Consider the following 24,262-nt stretch of genomic DNA (forward strand, 5'->3'; position numbering starts at 1 on the left):
ACCAGGCTGTGTTGTATCATTGGTTAGTCAACATCCAGGTCAGACACAGTTCAACAACAACCAGGTCAGACTCAGTTCATCAACAACCAGGTCAGACAGAGTTCATCAACAACCAGGTCAGACACAGTTCATCAACAACCAGGTCAGACACAGTTCATCAACAACCAGGTCAGACTCAGTTCATCAACAACCAGGTCAGACACAGTTCATCAACAACCAGGTCAGACTCAGTTCATCAACAACCAGGTCAGACACAGTTCATCAACAACCAGGTCAGACTCAGTTCATCAACAACCAGGTCAGACTCAGTTCATCAACAACCAGGTCAGACTCAGTTCATCAACAACCAGGTCAGACTCAGTTCATCAACAACCAGGTCAGACTCAGTTCATCAACAACCAGGTCAGGACACAGTTCATCAACAACCAGGTCAGACTCAGTTCATCACAACCAGGTCAGACTCAGTTCATCAACAACCAGGTCAGACTCAGTTCATCAACAACCAGGTCAGACTCAGTTCATCAACAACCAGGTCAGACACAGTTCATCAACAACCAGGTCAGACTCAGTTCATCAACAACCAGGTCAGACACAGTTCATCAACAACCAGGTCAGACACAGTTCATCAACAACCAGGTCAGACACAGTTCATCAACAACCAGGTCAGACTCAGTTCATCAACAACCAGGTCAGACTCAGTTCATCAACAACCAGGTCAGACACAGTTCATCAACAACCAGGTCAGACTCAGTTCATCAACAACCAGGTCAGACACAGTTCATCAACAACCAGGTCAGACTCAGTTCATCAACAACCAGGTCAGACACAGTTCATCAACAACCAGGTCAGACACAGTTCATCAACAACCAGGTCAGACACAGTTCATCAACAACCAGGTCAGACACAGTTCATCAACAACCAGGTCAGACTCAGTTCATCAACAACCAGGTCAGGTCAACACAGTTCATCAACAACCAGGTCAGACTCAGTTCAACAACAACCAGGTCAGACTCAGTTCATCAACAACCAGGTCAGACACAGTTCATCAACAACCAGGTCAGACACAGTTCATCAACAACCAGGTCAGACACAGTTCATCAACAACCAGGTCAGGTCGACACAGTTCATCAACAACCAGGTCAGACTCAGTTCATCCACAACCAGGTCAGACACAGTTCATCAACAACCAGGTCAGACACAGTTCATCAACAACCAGGTCAGACTCAGTTCATCAACAACCAGGTCAGACACAGTTCATCAACAACCAGGTCAGACACAGTTCATCAACAACCAGGTCAGACACAGTTCATCAACAACCAGGTCAGACACAGTTCATCAACAACCAGGTCAGACACAGTTCATCAACAACCAGGTCAGACACAGTTCATCAACAACCAGGTCAGACACAGTTCAACAACAACCAGGTCAGACACAGTTCATCCACAACCAGGTCAGACACAGTTCATCAACAACCAGGTCAGACACAGTTCATCAACAACCAGGTTAAACACAGTTCAACAACAACCAGGTCAGACACAGTTCATCAACAACCAGGTCAGACTCAGTTCATCAACAACCAGGTCAGACACAGTTCACCAACAACCAGGTCAGACACAGTTCATCAACAACCAGGTCAGACACAGTTCATCAACAACCAGGTCAGACACAGTTCATCAACAACCAGGTCAGACTCAGTTCAACAACCAGGTCAGACACAGTTCATCAACAACCAGGTCAGACTCAGTTCATCAACAACCAGGTCAGACTCAGTTCATCAACAACCAGGTCAGACTCAGTTCAACAACCAGGTCAGACTCAGTTCATCAACAACCAGGTCAGACTCAGTTCATCAACAACCAGGTCAGACACAGTTCATCAACAACCAGGTCAGACTCAGTTCATCAACAACCAGGTCAGACTCAGTTCATCAACAACCAGGTCAGACACAGTTCATCAACAACCAGGTCAGACACAGTTCATCAACAACCAGGTCAGACACAGTTCATCAACAACCAGGTCAGACACAGTTCATCAACAACCAGGTCAGACACAGTTCAACAACAACCAGGTCAGACTCAGTTCATCAACAACCAGGTCAGACTCAGTTCATCAACAACCAGGTTAAACACAGTTCATCAACAACCAGGTCAGACACAGTTCATCAACAACCAGGTCAGGTCAGACACAGTTCAACAACAACCAGGTCAGACACAGTTCATCAACAACCAGGTCAGACACAGTTCATCAACAACCAGGTCAGACTCAGTTCATCAACAACCAGGTCAGACTCAGTTCATCAACAACCAGGTCAGACACAGTTCATCAACAACCAGGTCAGACACAGTTCATCAACAACCAGGTCAGCCTCAGTTCATCAACAACCAGGTCAGACACAGTTCAACAACAACCAGGTCAGACACAGTTCATCAACAACCAGGTCAGACTCAGTTCAACAACAACCAGGTCAGGTCAGACACAGTTCATCAACAACCAGGTCAGACTCAGTTAATCAACAACCAGGTCAGACACAGTTCATCAACAACCAGGTCAGACACAGTTCAACAACAACCAGGTCAGACACAGTTCAACAACAACCAGGTCAGACACAGTTCATCAACAACCAGGTCAGACAGTTCATCAACAACCAGGTGAAACACAGTTCATCAACAACCAGGTCAGACACAGTTCATCAACAACCAGGTCAGCGACACAGTTCAACAACAACCAGGTCAGACACAGTTCATCAACAACCAGGTCAGACACAGTTCATCAACAACCAGGTCAGACTCAGTTCATCAACAACCAGGTCAGACTCAGTTCATCAACAACCAGGTCAGACTCAGTTCATCAACAACCAGGTCAGACTCAGTTCATCAACAACCAGGTCAGACACAGTTCATCAACAACCAGGTCAGACACAGTTCATCAACAACCAGGTCAGACTCAGTTCATCAACAACCAGGTCAGACACAGTTCATCAACAACCAGGTCAGACACAGTTCATCAACAACCAGGTCAGACACAGTTCATCAACAACCAGGTCAGACACAGTTCATCAACAACCAGGTCAGACACAGTTCATCAACAACCAGGTCAGCCTCAGTTCATCAACAACCTGGTCAGACACAGTTCATCAACAACCAGGTCAGACACAGTTCATCACAACCAGGTCAGACACAGTTCATCAACAACCAGGTCAGACTCAGTTCATCAACAACCAGGTCAGACTCAGTTCATCAACAACCAGGTCAGACACAGTTCAACAACCAGGTCAGACTCAGTTCATCAACAACCAGGTCAGACTCAGTTCATCAACAACCAGGTCAGACACAGTTCATCAACAACCAGGTCAGACTCAGTTCATCAACAACCAGGTCAGACACAGTTCAACAACAACCAGGTCAGACTCAGTTCATCAACAACCAGGTCAGACTCAGTTCATCAACAACCAGGTCAGACTCAGTTCATCAACAACCAGGTCAGACTCAGTTCATCAACAACCAGGTCAGACACAGTTCATCAACTACCAGGTCAGACTCAGTTCATCAACAACCAGGTCAGACTCAGTTCATCAACAACCAGGTCAGACTCAGTTCAACAACAACCAGGTCAGACACAGTTCATCAACAACCAGGTCAGACACAGTTCATCAACAACCAGGTCAGACACAGTTCATCAACAACCAGGTCGGTCAGACACAGTTCATCAACAACCAGGTCAAACACAGTTCATCAACAACCAGGTCAGACACAGTTCATCAACAACCAGGTCAGACACGTTCATCAACAACCAGGTCAGACACAGTTCATCAACAACCAGGTCAGACACAGTTCAACAACAACCAGGTCAGGTCAGACACAGTTCATCAACAACCTGGTCAGACACAGTTCATCAACAACCAGGTTAAACACAGTTCAACAACAACCAGGTCAGACTCAGTTCAACAACAACCAGGTCAGACTCAGTTCATCAACAACCAGGTCAGACTCAGTTCATCAACAACCAGGTCAGACACAGTTCAACAACCAGGTCAGACTCAGTTCATCAACAACCAGGTCAGACTCAGTTCATCAACAACCAGGTCAGACTCAGTTCATCAACAACCAGGTCAGACACAGTTCATCAACAACCAGGTCAGACTCAGTTCATCAACAACCAGGTCAGACACAGTTCATCAACAACCAGGTCAGACTCAGTTCATCAACAACCAGGTCAGACTCAGTTCATCAACAACCAGGTCAGACTCAGTTCATCAACAACCAGGTCAGACTCAGTTCATCAACAACCAGGTCAGACACAGTTCATCAACAACCAGGTCAGACACAGTTCATCAACAACCAGGTCAGACACAGTTCATCAACAACCAGGTCAGACACAGTTCATCAACAACCAGGTCAGGTCAGACACAGTTCATCAACAACCAGGTCAGACACAGTTCATCAACAACCAGGTCAGACTCAGTTCATCAACAACCAGGTCAGACTCAGTTCATCAACAACCAGGTCAGACACAGTTCATCAACAACCAGGTCAGACACAGTTCATCAACAACCAGGTCAGACTCAGTTCATCAACAACCAGGTCAGACTCAGTTCATCAACAACCAGGTCAGACTCAGTTCATCAACAACCAGGTTAAACACAGTTCATCAACAACCAGGTCAGACTCAGTTCATCAACAACCAGGTCAGACTCAGTTCATCAACAACCAGGTCAGACTCAGTTCATCAACAACCAGGTCAGACTCAGTTCATCAACAACCAGGTCAGACTCAGTTCATCAACAACCAGGTCAGACACAGTTCATCAACAACCAGGTCAGACACAGTTCATCAACAACCAGGTCAGACACAGTTCATCAACAACCAAGTCAGACTCAGTTCACACAACCAGGTCAGACACAGTTCATCAACAACCAGGTCAGACTCAGTTCATCAACAACCAGGTCAGTCACAGTTCATCAACAACCAGGTCAGACACAGTTCATCAACAACCAGGTCAGACACAGTTCATCAACAACCAGGTCAGACACAGTTCAACAACAACCAGGTCAGACACAGTTCATCAACAACCAGGTCAGACACAGTTCATCAACAACCAGGTCAGACTCAGTTCATCAACAACCAGGTCAGTCACAGTTCATCAACAACCAGGTCAGACACAGTTCATCAACAACCAGGTCAGACTCAGTTCATCAACAACCAGGTCAGACACAGTTCATCAACAACCAGGTCAGACACAGTTCATCAACAACCAGGTCAGACTCAGTTCATCAACAACATCAGGTCAGACACAGTTCATCAACAACCAGGTCAGACTCAGTTCATCAACAACCAGGTCAGACACAGTTCATCAACAACCAGGTCAGACACAGTTCAACAACAACCAGGTCAGACACAGTTCATCAACAACCAGGTCAGACACAGTTCATCAACAACCAGGTCAGACAGTTCATCAACAACCAGGTCAAACACGGTTCATCAACAACCAGGTCAGACTCAGTTCATCAACAACCAGGTCAGACACAGTTCAACAACCAGGTCAGACTCAGTTCATCAACAACCAGGTCAGACTCAGTTCATCAACAACCAGGTCAGACTCAGTTCATCAACAACCAGGTCAGACACAGTTCATCAACAACCAGGTCAGACACAGTTCATCAACAACCAGGTCAGACACAGTTCATCAACAACCAGGTCAGACACAGTTCATCAACAACCAGGTCAGACACAGTTCATCAACAACCAGGTCAGACTCAGTTCATCAACAACCAGGTCAGACACAGTTCATCAACAACCAGGTCAGACACAGTTCATCAACAACCAGGTCAGACTCAGTTCATCAACAACCAGGTCAGTCACAGTTCATCAACAACCAGGTCAGACACAGTTCATCAACAACCAGGTCAGCCTCAGTTCATCAACAACCAGGTCAGACACAGTTCATCAACAACCAGGTCAGACACAGTTCATCAACAACCAGGTCAGACTCAGTTCAACAACAACTCAGGTCAGACACAGTTCATCAACAACCAGGTCAGACACAGTTCATCAACAACCAGGTCAGACACAGTTCATCAACAACCAGGTCAGACACAGTTCATCAACAACCAGGTCAGACAAGTTCATCAACAACCAGGTCAAACACAGTTCATCAACAACCAGGTCAGACACAGTTCATCAACAACCAGGTCAGACACAGTTCATCAACAACCAGGTCAGACTCAGTTCATCAACAACCAGGTCAGACTCAGTTCATCAACAACCAGGTTAAACACAGTTCATCAACAACCAGGTCAGACTCAGTTCATCAACAACCAGGTTAAACACAGTTCATCAACTACCAGGTCAGACTCAGTTCATCAACAACCAGGTCAGACTCAGTTCATCAACAACCAGGTCAGACACAGTTCATCAACAACCAGGTCAGCCTCAGTTCATCAACAACCAGGTCAGACACAGTTCAACAACAACCAGGTCAGACACAGTTCATCAACAACCAGGTCAGACACAGTTCATCAACAACCAAGTCAGACTCAGTTCAACAACCAGGTCAGACTCAGTTCATCAACAACCAGGTCAGACTCAGTTCATCAACAACCAGGTCAGTCACAGTTCATCAACAACCAGGTCAGACACAGTTCATCAACAACCAGGTCAGTCTCAGTTCATCAACAACCAGGTCAGACACAGTTCAACAACAACCAGGTCAGACACAGTTCATCAACAACCAGGTCAGACACAGTTCATCAACAACCAGGTCAGACTCAGTTCATCAACAACCAGGTCAGACACAGTTCAGCAACAACCAGGTCAGACACAGTTCATCAACAACCAGGTCAGCCTCAGTTCATCAACAACCAGGTCAGACACAGTTCATCAACAACCAGGTCAGACACAGTTCATCAACAACCAGGTCAGACTCAGTTCAACAACAACCAGGTCAGACACAGTTCATCAACAACCAGGTCAGACTCAGTTCAACAACAACTCAGGTCAGACACAGTTCATCAACAACCAGGTCAGACTCAGTTCATCAACAACCAGGTCAGACACAGTTCATCAACAACCAGGTCAGACACAGTTCATCAACAACCAGTTCAGACACAGTTCATCAACAACCAGGTCAGACACAGTTCATCAACAACCAGGTCAGACAGTTCATCAACAACCAGGTCAAACACGGTTCATCAACAACCAGGTCAGACTCAGTTCATCAACAACCAGGTCAGACACAGTTCAACAACCAGGTCAGACACAGTTCATCAACAACCAGTTCAGACTCAGTTCATACACAACCAGGTCAGACTCAGTTCATCAACAACCAGGTCAGACACAGTTCATCAACAACCAGGTCAGACACAGTTCATCAACAACCAGGTCAGCCTCAGTTCATCAACAACCAGGTCAGACACAGTTCAACAACAACCAGGTCAGACACAGTTCATCAACAACCAGGTCAGACTCAGTTCATCAACAACCAGGTCAGTCACAGTTCATCAACAACCAGGTCAGACACAGTTCATCAACAACCAGGTCAGACTCAGTTCATCAACAACCAGGTCAGACACAGTTCAACAACAACCAGGTCAGACACAGTTCATCAACAACCAGGTCAGACTCAGTTCATCAACAACTAGTCAGGTCAGACACAGTTCATCAACAACCAGGTCAGACACAGTTCAACAACAACCAGGTCAGACACAGTTCAACAACAACCAGGTCAGACACAGTTCATCAACAACCAGGTCAGACAGTTCATCAACAACCAGGTTAAACACAGTTCATCAACAACCAGGTCAGACTCAGTTCATCAACAACCAGGTCAGACACAGTTCAACAACAACCAGGTCAGACTCAGTTCATCAACAACCAGGTCAGACACAGTTCATCAACAACCAGGTTAAACACAGTTCATCAACAACCAGGTCAGACTCAGTTCATCAACAACCAGGTCAAACACAGTTCATCAACTACCAGGTCAGACTCAGTTCATCAACAACCAGGTCAGACACAGTTCATCAACAACCAGGTCAGACTCAGTTCATCAACAACCAGGTCAGACACAGTTCATCAACAACCAGGTCAGACACAGTTCATCAACAACCAGGTCAGACACAGTTCATCAACAACCAGGTCAGGTCAGACACAGTTCATCAACAACCAGGTCAGACACAGTTCATCAACAACCAGGTCAGACACAGTTCATCAACAACCAGGTCAGACACAGTTCATCAACAACCAGGTCAGACTCAGTTCATCAACAACCAGGTCAGACACAGTTCATCAACAACCAGGTCAGGTCAGACACAGTTCAACAACAACCAGGTCAGACACAGTTCATACACAACCAGGTCAGACACAGTTCATCAACAACCAGGTCAGACTCAGTTCAACAACAACCAGGTCAGACTCAGTTCATCAACAACCAGGTCAGACTCAGTTCATCAACAACCAGGTCAGACACAGTTCAACAACCAGGTCAGACTCAGTTCATCAACAACCAGGTCAGACTCAGTTCATCAACAACCAGGTCAGACTCAGTTCATCAACAACCAGGTCAGACACAGTTCATCAACAACCAGGTCAGACTCAGTTCATCAACAACCAGGTCAGACTCAGTTCATCAACAACCAGGTCAGACACAATTCATAAACAACCAGGTTAAACACAGTTCATCAACAACCAGGTCAGACACAGTTCAACAACAACCAGGTCAGACTCAGTTCATCAACAACCAGGTCAGACTCAGTTCATCAACAACCAGGTTAAACACAGTTCATCAACAACCAGGTCAGACACAGTTCATCAACAACCAAGTCAGGTCAGACACAGTTCAACAACAACCAGGTCAGACACAGTTCATACACAACCAGGTCAGACACAGTTCATCAACAAACAGGTCAGACTCAGTTCAACAACAACCAGGTCAGACTCAGTTCATCAACAACCAGGTCAGTCACAGTTCATCAACAACCAGGTCAGACACAGTTCATCAACAACCAGGTCAGACTCAGTTCATCAACAACCAGGTCAGACACAGTTCAACAACAACCAGGTCAGACACAGTTCATCAACAACCAGGTCAGACTCAGTTCAACAACAACCAGGTCAGGTCAGACACAGTTCATCAACAACCAGGTCAGACTCAGTTAATCAACAACCAGGTCAGACACAGTTCATCAACAACCAGGTCAGACACAGTTCAACAACAACCAGGTCAGACACAGTTCAACAACAACCAGGTCAGACACAGTTCATCAACAACCAGGTCAGACAGTTCATCAACAACCAGGTGAAACACAGTTCATCAACAACCAGGTCAGACACAGTTCATCAACAACCAGGTCAGGTCAGACACAGTTCAACAACAACCAGGTCAGACACAGTTCATACACAACCAGGTCAGACACAGTTCATCAACAACCAGGTCAGACTCAGTTCAACAACAACCAGGTCAGACTCAGTTCATCAACAACCAGGTCAGACACAATTCATCAACAACCAGGTCAGACACAGTTCATCAACAACCAGGTCAGACTCAGTTCATCAACAACCAGGTCAGACTCAGTTCATCAACAACCAGGTCAGACTCAGTTCATCAACAACCAGGTTAAACACAGTTCATCAACAACCAGGTCAGACTCAGTTCAACAACCAGGTCAGACTCAGTTCATCAACAACCAGGTCAGACTCAGTTCATCAACAACCAGGTCAGACACAATTCATCAACAACCAGGTCAGACACAGTTCATCAACAAACAGGTCAGAGACAGTTCATCAACAACCAGGTCAGTCACAGTTCATCAACAACCAGGTCAGACACAGTTCATCAACAACCAGGTCAGACTCAGTTCATCAACAACCAGGTCAGACTCAGTTCATCAACAACCAGGTCAGACACAGTTCATCAACAACCAGGTCAGACACAGTTCATCAACAACCAAGTCAGACTCAGTTCATCACAACCAGGTCAGACTCAGTTCATCAACAACCAGGTCAGACTCAGTTCATCAACAACCAGGTCAGTCACAGTTCATCAACAACCAGGTCAGACACAGTTCATCAACAACCAGGTCAGACTCAGTTCATCAACAACCAGGTCAGACACAGTTCAACAACAACCAGGTCAGACACAGTTCATCAACAACCAGGTCAGACACAGTTCATCAACAACCAGGTCAGACCAGTTCATCAACAACCAGGTCAAACACAGTTCATCAACAACCAGGTCAGACTCAGTTCATCAACAACCAGGTCAGACACAGTTCATCACAACCAGGTCAGACTCAGTTCATCAACAACTAGTTCAGACTCAGTTCATCAACAACCAGGTCAGACTCAGTTCATCAACAACCAGGTCAGACACAGTTCATCAACAACCAGGTCAGACACAGTTCATCAACAACCAGGTCAGACTCAGTTCATCAACAACCAGGTCAGTCACAGTTCATCAACAACCAGGTCAGACACAGTTCATCAACAACCAGGTCAGCCTCAGTTCATCAACAACCAGGTCAGACACAGTTCAACAACAACCAGGTCAGACACAGTTCATCAACAACCAGGTCAGACTCAGTTCAACAACAACTATCAGGTCAGACACAGTTCATCAACAACCAGGTCAGACTCAGTTCATCAACAACCAGGTCAGACACAGTTCATCAACAACCAGGTCAGACACAGTTCATCAACAACCAGGTCAGACACAGTTCATCAACAACCAGGTCAGACACAGTTCATCAACAACCAGGTCAGACACAGTTCATCAACAACCAGGTCAAACACAGTTCATCAACAACCAGGTCAGACTCAGTTCATCAACAACCAGGTCAGACACAGTTCATCAACAACCAGGTCAGACTCAGTTCATCAACAACCAGGTCAGACACAGTTCATCAACAACCAGGTCAGACACAGTTCATCAACAACCAGGTCAGACTCAGTTCATCAACAACTAACAGGTCAGACACAGTTCATCAACAACCAGGTCAGAATCAGTTAATCAACAACCAGGTCAGACACAGTTCATCAACAACCATGTCAGACACAGTTCAACAACAACCAGGTCAGACACAGTTCAACAACAACCAGGTCAGACACAGTTCATCAACAACCAGGTCAGACTCAGTTCATCAACAACCAGGTCAAACACAGTTCATCAACAACCAGGTCAGACTCAGTTCATCAACAACCAAGTCAGACACAGTTCAACAACCACGTCAGACTCAGTTCATCAACAACTAGTTCAGACTCAGTTCATCAACAACCAGGTCAGACTCAGTTCATCAACAACCAGGTCAGACACAGTTCATCAACAACCAGGTCAGACACAGTTCATCAACAACCAGGTCAGACACAGTTCATCAACAACCAGGTCAGTCACAGTTCATCAACAACCAGGTCAGACACAGTTCATCAACAACCAGGTCAGACACAGTTCATCAACAACCAGGTCAGCCTCAGTTCATCAACAACCAGGTCAGACACAGTTCAACAACAACCAGGTCAGACACAGTTCATCAACAACCAGGTCAGACTCAGTTCATCAACAACAGTCAGGTCAGACACAGTTCATCAACAACCAGGTCAGACTCAGTTCATCAACAACCAGGTCAGACACAGTTCAACAACAACCAGGTCAGACACAGTTCATCAACAACCAGGTCAGACACAGTTCATCAACAACCAGGTCAGACACAGTTCATCAACAACCAGGTCAGACTCAGTTCATCAACAACCAGGTCAGACACAGTTCATCAACAACCAGGTCAGACTCAGTTCATCAACAACCAGGTCAGACACAGTTCATCAACAACCAGGTCAGACTCAGTTCATCAACAACCAGGTCAGACTCAGTTCATCAACAACCAGGTTAAACACAGTTCATCAACAACCAGGTCAGACTCAGTTCATCAACAACCAGGTCAAACACAGTTCATCAACTACCAGGTCAGACTCAGTTCATCAACAACCAGGTCAGACACAGTTCATCAACAACCAGGTCAGACTCAGTTCATCAACAACCAGGTCAGACACAGTTCAACAACAACCAGGTCAGACACAGTTCATCAACAACCAGGTCAGACTCAGTTCAACAACAACTCAGGTCAGACACAGTTCATCAACAACCAGGTCAGACTCAGTTAATCAACAACCAGGTCAGACACAGTTCATCAACAACCAGGTCAGACACAGTTCATCAACAACCAGGTCAGACACAGTTCAACAACAACCAGGTCAGACACAGTTCATCAACAACCAGGTCAGACAGTTCATCAACAACCAGGTGAAACACAGTTCATCAACAACCAGGTCAGACACAGTTCATCAACAACCAGGTCAGGTCAGACACAGTTCAACAACAACCAGGTCAGACACAGTTCATACACAACCAGGTCAGACACAGTTCATCAACAACCAGGTCAGACTCAGTTCAACAACAACCAGGTCAGACTCAGTTCATCAACAACCAGGTCAGACTCAGTTCATCAACAACCAGGTCAGACACAGTTCAACAACCAGGTCAGACTCAGTTCATCAACAACTAGTTCAGACTCAGTTCATCAACAACCATGTCAGACTCAGTTCATCAACAACCAGGTCAGACACAATTCATCAACAACCAGGTCAGACACAGTTCATCAACAACCAGGTCAGAGACAGTTCATCAACAACCAGGTCAGACACAGTTCATCAACAACCAGGTCAGACACAGTTCATCAACAACCAGGTCAGACACAGTTCATCAACAAACAGGTCAGACACAGTTCATCAACAACCAGGTCAGACACAGTTCATCAACAACCAGGTCAGACACAGTTCATCAACAACCAGGTCAGACTCAGTTCATCAACAACCAGGTCAGACACAGTTCATCAACAACCAGGTCAGACACAGTTCATCAACAACCAGGTCAGACACAGTTCATCAACAACCAAGTCAGACTCAGTTCCACAACCAGGTCAGACTCAGTTCATCAACAACCAGGTCAGACTCAGTTCATCAACAACCAGGTCAGTCACAGTTCATCAACAACCAGGTCAGACACAGTTCATCAACAACCAGGTCAGCCTCAGTTCATCAACAACCAGGTCAGACTCAGTTCATCAACAACCAGGTCAGACACAGTTCATCAACAACCAGGTCAGACTCAGTTCATCAACAACCAGGTCAGACTCAGTTCATCAACAACCAGGTCAGACTCAGTTCATCAACAACCAGGTCAGACACAGTTCAACAACCAGGTCAGACTCAGTTCATCAACAACCAGGTCAGACTCAGTTCATCAACAACCAGGTCAGACTCAGTTCATCAACAACCAGGTCAGACACAGTTCATCAACAACCAGGTCAGACACAGTTCATCAACAACCAGGTCAGACTCAGTTCATCAACAACCAGGTCAGACTCAGTTCATCAACAACCAGGTTAAACACAGTTCATCAACAACCAGGTCAGACACAGTTCATCAACAACCAAGTCAGGTCAGACACAGTTCAACAACAACCAGGTCAGACACAGTTCATACACAACCAGGTCAGACACAGTTCATCAACAAACAGGTCAGACTCAGTTCAACAACAACCAGGTCAGACTCAGTTCATCAACAACCAGGTCAGTCACAGTTCATCAACAACCAGGTCAGACACAGTTCATCAACAACCAGGTCAGACTCAGTTCATCAACAACCAGGTCAGACACAGTTCAACAACAACCAGGTCAGACACAGTTCATCAACAACCAGGTCAGACTCAGTTCATCAACAACCAGGTCAGGTCAGACACAGTTCATCAACAACCAGGTCAGACACAGTTAATCAACAACCAGGTCAGACACAGTTCATCAACAACCAGGTCAGACACAGTTCAACAACAACCAGGTCAGACACAGTTCATCAACAACCAGGTCAGACAGTTCATCAACAACCAGGTCAAACACAGTTCATCAACAACCAGGTCAGGTCAGACACAGTTCAACAACAACCAGGTCAGACACAGTTCATACACAACCAGGTCAGACACAGTTCATCAACAACCAGGTCAGACTCAGTTCATCAACAACCAGGTCAGACTCAGTTCATCAACAACCAGGTCAGACACAATTCATCAACAACCAGGTCAGACACAGTTCATCAACAACCAGGTCAGACTCAGTTCATCAACAACCAGGTCAGACTCAGTTCATCAACAACCAGGTTAAACACAGTTCATCAACAACCAGGTCAGACTCAGTTCAACAACCAGGTCAGACTCAGTTCATCAACAACCAGGTCAGACTCAGTTCATCAACAACCAGGTCAGACACAATTCATCAACAACCAGGTCAGACACAGTTCATCAACAAACAGGTCAGAGACAGTTCATCAACAACCAGGTCAGTCACAGTTCATCAACAACCAGGTCAGACACAGTTCATCAACAACCACTTCAGACTCAGTTCATCAACAACCAGGTCAGACACAGTTCAACAACAACCAGGTCAGACACAGTTCATCAACAACCAGGTCAGACACAGTTCATCAACAACCAAGTCAGACTCAGTTCAACAACCAGGTCAGACTCAGTTCATCAACAACCAGGTCAGACTCAGTTCATCAACAACCAGGTTAAACACAGTTCATCAACAACCAGGTCAGACACAGTTCATCAACAACCAGGTCAGCCTCAGTTCATCAACAACCAGGTCAGACACAGTTCAACAACAACCAGGTCAGACACAGTTCATCAACAACCAGGTCAGACACAGTTCATCAACAACCAGGTCAGACTCAGTTCATCAACAACCAGGTCAGTCACAGTTCATCAACAACCAGGTCAGACACAGTTCATCAACAACCAGGTCAGCCTCAGTTCATCAACAACCAGGTCAGACACAGTTCAACAACAACCAGGTCAGACACAGTTCATCAACAACCAGGTCAGACTCAGTTCAACAACAACTAGGTCAGGTCAGACACAGTTCATCAACAACCAGGTCAGACTCAGTTAATCAACAACCAGGTCAGACACAGTTCATCAACAACCAGGTCAGACACAGTTCAACAACAACCAGGTCAGACACAGTTCAACAACAACCAGGTCAGACACAGTTCATCAACAACCAGGTCAGACAGTTCATCAACAACCAGGTTAAACACAGTTCATCAACAACCAGGTCAGACTCAGTTCATCAACAACCAGGTCAGACACAGTTCAACAACAACCAGGTCAGACTCAGTTCATCAACAACAAGGTCAGACTCAGTTCATCAACAACCAGGTCAAACACAGTTCAACAACAACCAGGTCAGACTCAGTTCATCAACAACCAGGTTAAACACAGTTCATCAACTACCAGGTCAGACTCAGTTCATCAACAACCAGGTCAGACACAGTTCAACAACAACCAGGTCAGACTCAGTTAATCAACAACCAGGTCAGACACAGTTCAACAACAACCAGGTCAGACACAGTTCATCAACAACCAGGTCAGACTCAGTTCAACAACAACCAGGTCAGGTCAGACACAGTTCATCAACAACCAGGTCAGACTCAGTTAATCAACAACCAGATCAGACACAGTTCATCAACAACCAGGTCAGACACAGTTCAACAACAACCAGGTCAGACACAGTTCAACAACAACCAGGTCAGACACAGTTCATCAACAACCAGGTCAGACAGTTCATCAACAACCAGGTGAAACACAGTTCATCAACAACCAGGACAGACACAGTTCATCAACAACCAGGTCAGGTCAGACACAGTTCAACAACAACCAGGTCAGACACAGTTCATCAACAACCAGGTCAGACAGTTCATCAACAACCAGGTGAAACACAGTTCATCAACAACCAGGTCAGACACAGTTCATCAACAACCAGGTCAGGTCAGACACAGTTCAACAACAACCAGGTCAGACACAGTTCATACACAACCAGGTCAGACACAGTTCATCAACAACCAGGTCAGACTCAGTTCAACAACAACCAGGTCAGACTCAGTTCATCAACAACCAGGTCAGACTCAGTTCATCAACAACCAGGTCAGACACAGTTCATCAACAACCAGGTCAGACTCAGTTCATCAACAACCAGGTCAGACTCAGTTCATCAACAACCAGGTCAGACTCAGTTCATCAACAACCAGGTCAGACACAATTCATCAACAACCAGGTCAGACACAGTTCATCAACAACCAGGTCAGAGACAGTTCATCAACAACCAGGTCAGACACAGTTCATCAACAACCAGGTCAGACACAGTTCATCAACAACCAGGTCAGACACAGTTCATCAACAAACAGGTCAGAGACAGTTCATCAACAACCAGGTCAGTCTCAGTTCATCAACAACCAGGTCAGACACAGTTCATCAACAACCAGGTCAGCCTCAGTTCATCAACAACCAGGTCAGACACAGTTCAACAACAACCAGGTCAGACACAGTTCATCAACAACCAGGTCAGACACAGTTCATCAACAACCAAGTCAGACTCAGTTCAACAACCAGGTCAGACTCAGTTCATCAACAACCAGGTCAGACTCAGTTCATCAACAACCAGGTCAGTCACAGTTCATCAACAACCAGGTCAGACACAGTTCATCAACAACCAGGTCAGCCTCAGTTCATCAACAACCAGGTCAGACACAGTTCAACAACAACCAGGTCAGACACAGTTCATCAACAACCAGGTCAGACACAGTTCATCAACAACCAGGTCAGACTCAGTTCATCAACAACCAGGTCAGTCACAGTTCATCAACAACCAGGTCAGACACAGTTCATCAACAACCAGGTCAGCCTCAGTTCATCAACAACCAGGTCAGACACAGTTCAACAACAACAAGGTCAGACACAGTTCATCAACAACCAGGTCAGACTCAGTTCAACAACAACTAGGTCAGGTCAGACACAGTTATTCAACAACCAGGTCAGACTCAGTTAATCAACAACCAGGTCAGACACAGTTCATCAACAACCAGGTCAGACACAGTTCATCAACAACCAGGTCAGACACAGTTCAACAACAACCAGGTCAGACACAGTTCATTAACAACCAGGTCAGACAGTTCATCAACAACCAGGTTAAACACAGTTCATCAACAACCAGGTCAGACTCAGTTCATCAACAACCAGGTCAGACTCAGTTCATCAACAACCAGGTCAGACTCAGTTCATCAACAACCAGGTCAGACTCAGTTCATCAACAACCAGGTCAAACACAGTTCAACAACAACCAGGTCAGACTCAGTTCATCAACAACCAGGTTAAACACAGTTCATCAACTACCAGGTCAGACTCAGTTCATCAACAACCAGGTCAGACACAGTTCATCAACAACCAGGTCAGACTCAGTTCATCAACAACCAGGTCAGACACAGTTCAACAACAACCAGGTCAGACACAGTTCATCAACAACCAGGTCAGACACAGTTCAACAACAACCAGGTCAGGTCAGACACAGTTCATCAACAACCAGGTCAGACACAGTTCATCAACAACCAGGTCAGACAGTTCATCAACAACCAGGTGAAACACAGTTCATCAACAACCAGGTCAGACACAGTTCATCAACAACCAGGTCAGGTCAGACACAGTTCAACAACAACCAGGTCAGACACAGTTCATACACAACCAGGTCAGACACAGTTCATCAACAACCAGGTCAGCCTCAGTTCAACAACAACCAGGTCAGACACAGTTCATCAACAACCAGGTCAGAGACAGTTCATCAACAACCAGGTCAGTCACAGTTCATCAACAACCAGGTCAGACACAGTTCATCAACAACCAGGTCAGACACAGTTCATCAACAAACAGGTCAGAGACAGTTCATCAACAACCAGGTCAGTCACAGTTCATCAACAACCAGGTCAGACACAGTTCATCAACAACCAGGTCAGACTCAGTTCATCAACAACCAGGTCAGACACAGTTCATCAACAACCAGGTCAGACACAGTTCATCAACAACCAGGTCAGACTCAGTTCATCAACAACCAAGTCAGACTCAGTTCACACAACCAGGTCAGACTCAGTTCATCAACAACCAGGTCAGACTCAGTTCATCAACAACCAGGTCAGTCACAGTTCATCAACAACCAGGTCAGACACAGTTCATCAACAACCAGGTCAGACTCAGTTCATCAACAACCAGGTCAGACACAGTTCAACAACAACCAGGTCAGACACAGTTCATCAACAACCAGGTCAGACACAGTTCATCAACAACCAGGTCAGACTCAGTTCATCAACAACCAGGTCAGTCACAGTTCATCAACAACCAGGTCAGACACAGTTCATCAACAACCAGGTCAGACTCAGTTCATCAACAACCAGGTCAGACACAGTTCAACAACAACCAGGTCAGACACAGTTCATCAACAACCAGGTCAGACTCAGTTCAACAACAACTAGGTCAGGTCAGACACAGTTCATCAACAACCAGGTCAGACTCAGTTCATCAACAACCAGGTCAGACACAGTTCATCAACAACCAGGTCAGACACAGTTCAACAACAACCAGGTCAGACACAGTTCATCAACAACCAGGTCAGACACAGTTCATCAACAACCAGGTCAGACAGTTCATCAACAACCAGGTCAAACACAGTTCATCAACAACCAGGTCAGACTCAGTTCATCAACAACCAGGTCAGACACAGTTCATCAACAACCAGGTCAGACTCAGTTCATCAACAACCAGGTCAGACTCAGTTCATCAACAACCAGGTTAAACACAGTTCATCAACAACCAGGTCAGACTCAGTTCATCAACAACCAGGTCAGACTCAGTTCATCAACAACCAGGTCAGACTCAGTTCATCAACAACCAGGTCAAACACAGTTCATCAACAACCAGGTCAGACTCAGTTCAACAACAACCAGGTCAGACACAGTTCATCAACAACCAGGTCAGACACAGTTCATCAACAACCAGGTCAGACAGTTCATCAACAACCAGGTGAAACACAGTTCATCAACAACCAGGTCAGACACAGTTCATCAACAACCAGGTCAGGTCAGACACAGTTCAACAACAACCAGGTCAGACACAGTTCATACACAACCAGGTCAGACACAGTTCATCAACAACCAGGTCAGACTCAGTTCATCAACAACCAGGTCAGACTCAGTTCATCAACAACCAGGTCAGACTCAGTTCATCAACAACCAGGTCAGACACAGTTCATCACAACCAGGTCAGACTCAGTTCATCAACAACCAGTTCAGACTCAGTTCATCAACAACCATGTCAGACTCAGTTCATCAACAACCAGGTCAGACACAATTCATCAACAACCAGGTCAGACACAGTTCATCAACAACCAGGTCAGACACAGTTCATCAACAACCAGGTCAGACACAGTTCATCAACAACCAGGTCAGACACAGTTCATCAACAACCAGGTCAGACACAGTTCATCAACAAACAGGTCAGACACAGTTCATCAACAACCAGGTCAGACACAGTTCATCAACAACCAGGTCAGACACAGTTCATCAACAACCAGGTCAGACTCAGTTCATCAACAACCAGGTCAGACTCAGTTCATCAACAACCAGGTCAGACACAGTTCATCAACAACCAGGTCAGACTCAGTTCATCAACAACCAAGTCAGACTCAGTTCCAACAACCAGGTCAGACTCAGTTCATCAACAACCAGGTCAGACTCAGTTCATCAACAACCAGGTCAGTCACAGTTCATCAACAACCAGGTCAGACACAGTTCATCAACAACCAGGTCAGACTCAGTTCATCAACAACCAGGTCAGACACAGTTCATCAACAACCAGGTCAGACACAGTTCATCAACAACCAGGTCAGACTCAGTTCATCAACAACCAGGTCAGACTCAGTTCATCAACAACCAGGTCAGACTCAGTTCATCAACAACCAGGTCAGACTCAGTTCATCAACAACCAGGTCAGACTCAGTTCATCAACAACCAGGTCAGACTCAGTTCATCAACAACCAGGTCAGACTCAGTTCATCAACAACCAGGTCAGACACAATTCATCAACAACCAGGTCAGACTCAGTTCATCAACAACCAGGTCAGACACAGTTCATCAACAACCAGGTCAGTCACAGTTCATCAACAACCAGGTCAGACACAGTTCATCAACAACCAGGTCAGACACAGTTCATCAACAACCAGGTCAGACACAGTTCAACAACAACCAGGTCAGACTCAGTTCATCAACAACCAGGTCAGACTCAGTTCATCAACAACCAGGTTAAACACAGTTCATCAACAACCAGGTCAGACACAGTTCATCAACAACCAAGTCAGGTCAGACACAGTTCAACAACAACCAGGTCAGACACAGTTCATACACAACCAGGTCAGACACAGTTCATCAACAAACAGGTCAGACTCAGTTCAACAACAACCAGGTCAGACTCAGTTCATCAACAACCAGGTCAGTCACAGTTCATCAACAACCAGGTCAGACACAGTTCATCAACAACCAGGTCAGACTCAGTTAATCAACAACCAGGTCAGACACAGTTCAACAACAACCAGGTCAGACACAGTTCATCAACAACCAGGTCAGACTCAGTTCAACAACAACCAGGTCAGGTCAGACACAGTTCATCAACAACCAGGTCAGACTCAGTTAATCAACAACCAGGTCAGACACAGTTCATCAACAACCAGGTCAGACACAGTTCAACAACAACCAGGTCAGACACAGTTCATCAACAACCAGGTCAGACAGTTCATCAACAACCAGGTAAAACACAGTTCATCAACAACCAGGTCAGGTCAGACACAGTTCAACAACAACCAGGTCAGACACAGTTCATACACAACCAGGTCAGACACAGTTCATCAACAACCAGGTCAGACTCAGTTCAACAACAACCAGGTCAGACTCAGTTCATCAACAACCAGGTCAGACACAATTCATCAACAACCAGGTCAGACACAGTTCATCAACAACCAGGTCAGACTCAGTTCATCAACAACCAGGTCAGACTCAGTTCATCAACAACCAGGTTAAACACAGTTCATCAACAACCAGGTCAGACTCAGTTCAACAACCAGGTCAGACTCAGTTCATCAACAACCAGGTCAGACTCAGTTCATCAACAACCAGGTCAGACACAATTCATCAACAACCAGGTCAGACACAGTTCATCAACAAACAGGTCAGAGACAGTTCATCAACAACCAGGTCAGTCACAGTTCATCAACAACCAGGTCAGACACAGTTCATCAACAACCAGGTCAGCCTCAGTTCATCAACAACCAGGTCAGACACAGTTCATCAACAACCAGGTCAGACACAGTTCATCAACAACCAGGTCAGACACAGTTCATCAACAACCAAGTCAGACTCAGTTCAACAACCAGGTCAGACTCAGTTCATCAACAACCAGGTCAGACTCAGTTCATCAACAACCAGGTCAGACACAGTTCATCAACAACCAGGTCAGACACAGTTCATCAACAACCAGGTCAGCCTCAGTTCATCAACAACCAGGTCAGACACAGTTCAACAACAACCAGGTCAGACACAGTTCATCAACAACCAGGTCAGACACAGTTCATCAACAACCAGGTCAGACTCAGTTCATCAACAACCAGGTCAGTCACAGTTCATCAACAACCAGGTCAGACACAGTTCATCAACAACCAGGTCAGCCTCAGTTCATCAACAACCAGGTCAGACACAGTTCAACAACAACCAGGTCAGACACAGTTCATCAACAACCAGGTCAGACTCAGTTCAACAACAACTAGTCAGGTCAGACACAGTTCATCAACAACCAGGTCAGACTCAGTTCATCAACAACCAGGTCAGACACAGTTCATCAACAACCAGGTCAGACACAGTTCATCAACAACCAGGTCAGACACAGTTCAACAACAACCAGGTCAGACACAGTTCATCAACAACCAGGTCAGACAGTTCATCAACAACCAGGTTAAACACAGTTCATCAACAACCAGGTCAGACTCAGTTCATCAACAACCAGGTCAGACACAGTTCCACAACAACCAGGTCAGACTCAGTTCATCAACAACTAGGTCAGACTCAGTTCATCAACAACCAGGTTAAACACAGTTCAACAACAACCAGGTCAGACTCAGTTCATCAACAACCAGGTTAAACACAGTTCATCAACTACCAGGTCAGACTCAGTTCATCAACAACCAGGTCAGACACAGTTCAACAACAACCAGGTCAGACTCAGTTAATCAACAACCAAGTCAGACACAGTTCAACAACAACCAGGTCAGACACAGTTCATCAACAACCAGGTCAGACTCAGTTCATCAACAACCAGGTCAGGTCAGACACAGTTCATCAACAACCAGGTCAGACTCAGTTAATCAACAACCAGGTCAGACACAGTTCATCAACAACCAGGTCAGACACAGTTCAACAACAACCAGGTCAGACACAGTTCAACAACAACCAGGTCAGACACAGTTCATCAACAACCAGGTCAGACAGTTCATCAACAACCAGGTGAAACACAGTTCATCAACAACCAGGTCAGACACAGTTCATCAACAACCAGGTCAGGTCAGACACAGTTCAACAACAACCAGGTCAGACACAGTTCATCAACAACCAGGTCAGACAGTTCATCAACAACCAGGTTAAACACAGTTCATCAACAACCAGGTCAGACACAGTTCATCAACAACCAGGTCAGGTCAGACACAGTTCATCAACAACCAGGTCAGACACAGTTCATACACAACCAGGTCAGACACAGTTCATCAACAACCAGGTCAGACTCAGTTCATCAACAACCAGGTCAGACTCAGTTCAACAACAACCAGGTCAGACTCAGTTCATCAACAACCAGGTCAGACACAGTTCAACAACCAGGTCAGACTCAGTTCATCAACAACTAGTTCAGACTCAGTTCATCAACAACCAGGTCAGACTCAGTTCATCAACAACCAGGTCAGACACAATTCATCAACAACCAGGTCAGACTCAGTTCATCAACAACCAGGTCAGAGACAGTTCATCAACAACCAGGTCAGTCACAGTTCATCAACAACCAGGTCAGACACAGTTCATCAACAACCAGGTCAGACACAGTTCATCAACAAACAGGTCAGACACAGTTCATCAACAACCAGGTCAGACACAGTTCATCAACAACCAGGTCAGACACAGTTCATCAACAACCAGGTCAGACTCAGTTCATCAACAACCAGGTCAGACACAGTTCATCAACAACCAGGTCAGACACAGTTCATCAACAACCAGGTCAGACACAGTTCATCAACAACCAAGTCAGACTCAGTTCAACAACCAGGTCAGACTCAGTTCATCAACAACCAGGTCAGACTCAGTTCATCAACAACCAGGTCAGTCACAGTTCATCAACAACCAGGTCAGACACAGTTCATCAACAACCAGGTCAGCCTCAGTTCATCAACAACCAGGTCAGACACAGTTCATCAACAACCAGGTCAGACACAGTTCATCAACAACCAGGTCAGACACAGTTCATCAACAACCAGGTCAGACTCAGTTCATCAACAACCAGGTCAGACACAGTTCATCAACAACCAGGTCAGACACAGTTCATCAACAACCAGGTCAGCCTCAGTTCATCAACAACCAGGTCAGACACAGTTCAACAACAACCAGGTCAGACACAGTTCATCAACAACCAGGTCAGACTCAGTTCAACAACAACTAGGTCAGGTCAGACACAGTTATTCAACAACCAGGTCAGACTCAGTTAATCAACAACCAGGTCAGACACAGTTCATCAACAACCAGGTCAGACACAGTTCAACAACAACCAGGTCAGACACAGTTCAACAACAACCAGGTCAGACACAGTTCATCAACAACCAGGTCAGACAGTTCATCAACAACCAGGTTAAACACAGTTCATCAACAACCAGGTCAGACTCAGTTCATCAACAACCAGGTCAGACACAGTTCAACAACAACCAGGTCAGACTCAGTTCATCAACAACTAGGTCAGACTCAGTTCATCAACAACCAGGTTAAACACAGTTCATCAACAACCAGGTCAGACTCAGTTCATCAACAACCAGGTTAAACACAGTTCATCAACTACCAGGTCAGACTCAGTTCATCAACAACCAGGTCAGACTCAGTTCATCAACAACCAGGTCAGACTCAGTTCATCAACAACCAGGTCAGACACAGTTCATCAACAACCAGGTCAGACACAGTTCATCAACAACCAGGTCAGACTCAGTTCATCAACAACCAGGTCAGGTCAGACACAGTTCATCAACAACCAGGTCAGACTCAGTTCATCAACA

The 24,262-nt window shown here is 45.7% G+C and overlaps 1 protein-coding gene across 1 annotated transcript in view; it reads left to right on the plus strand.

Annotated features, from left to right (window-relative positions):
* Positions 1–24,262, plus strand: part of LOC106591405 (ryanodine receptor 2-like) — a 170,612-nt gene that overhangs the window by 4,209 nt on the left and 142,141 nt on the right. The window lies entirely within an intron of this gene.

The sequence above is a fragment of the Salmo salar genome, chromosome ssa18, assembly GCF_905237065.1.
Source record: "Salmo salar chromosome ssa18, Ssal_v3.1, whole genome shotgun sequence".
Lineage (NCBI taxonomy): Eukaryota > Metazoa > Chordata > Actinopteri > Salmoniformes > Salmonidae > Salmo > Salmo salar.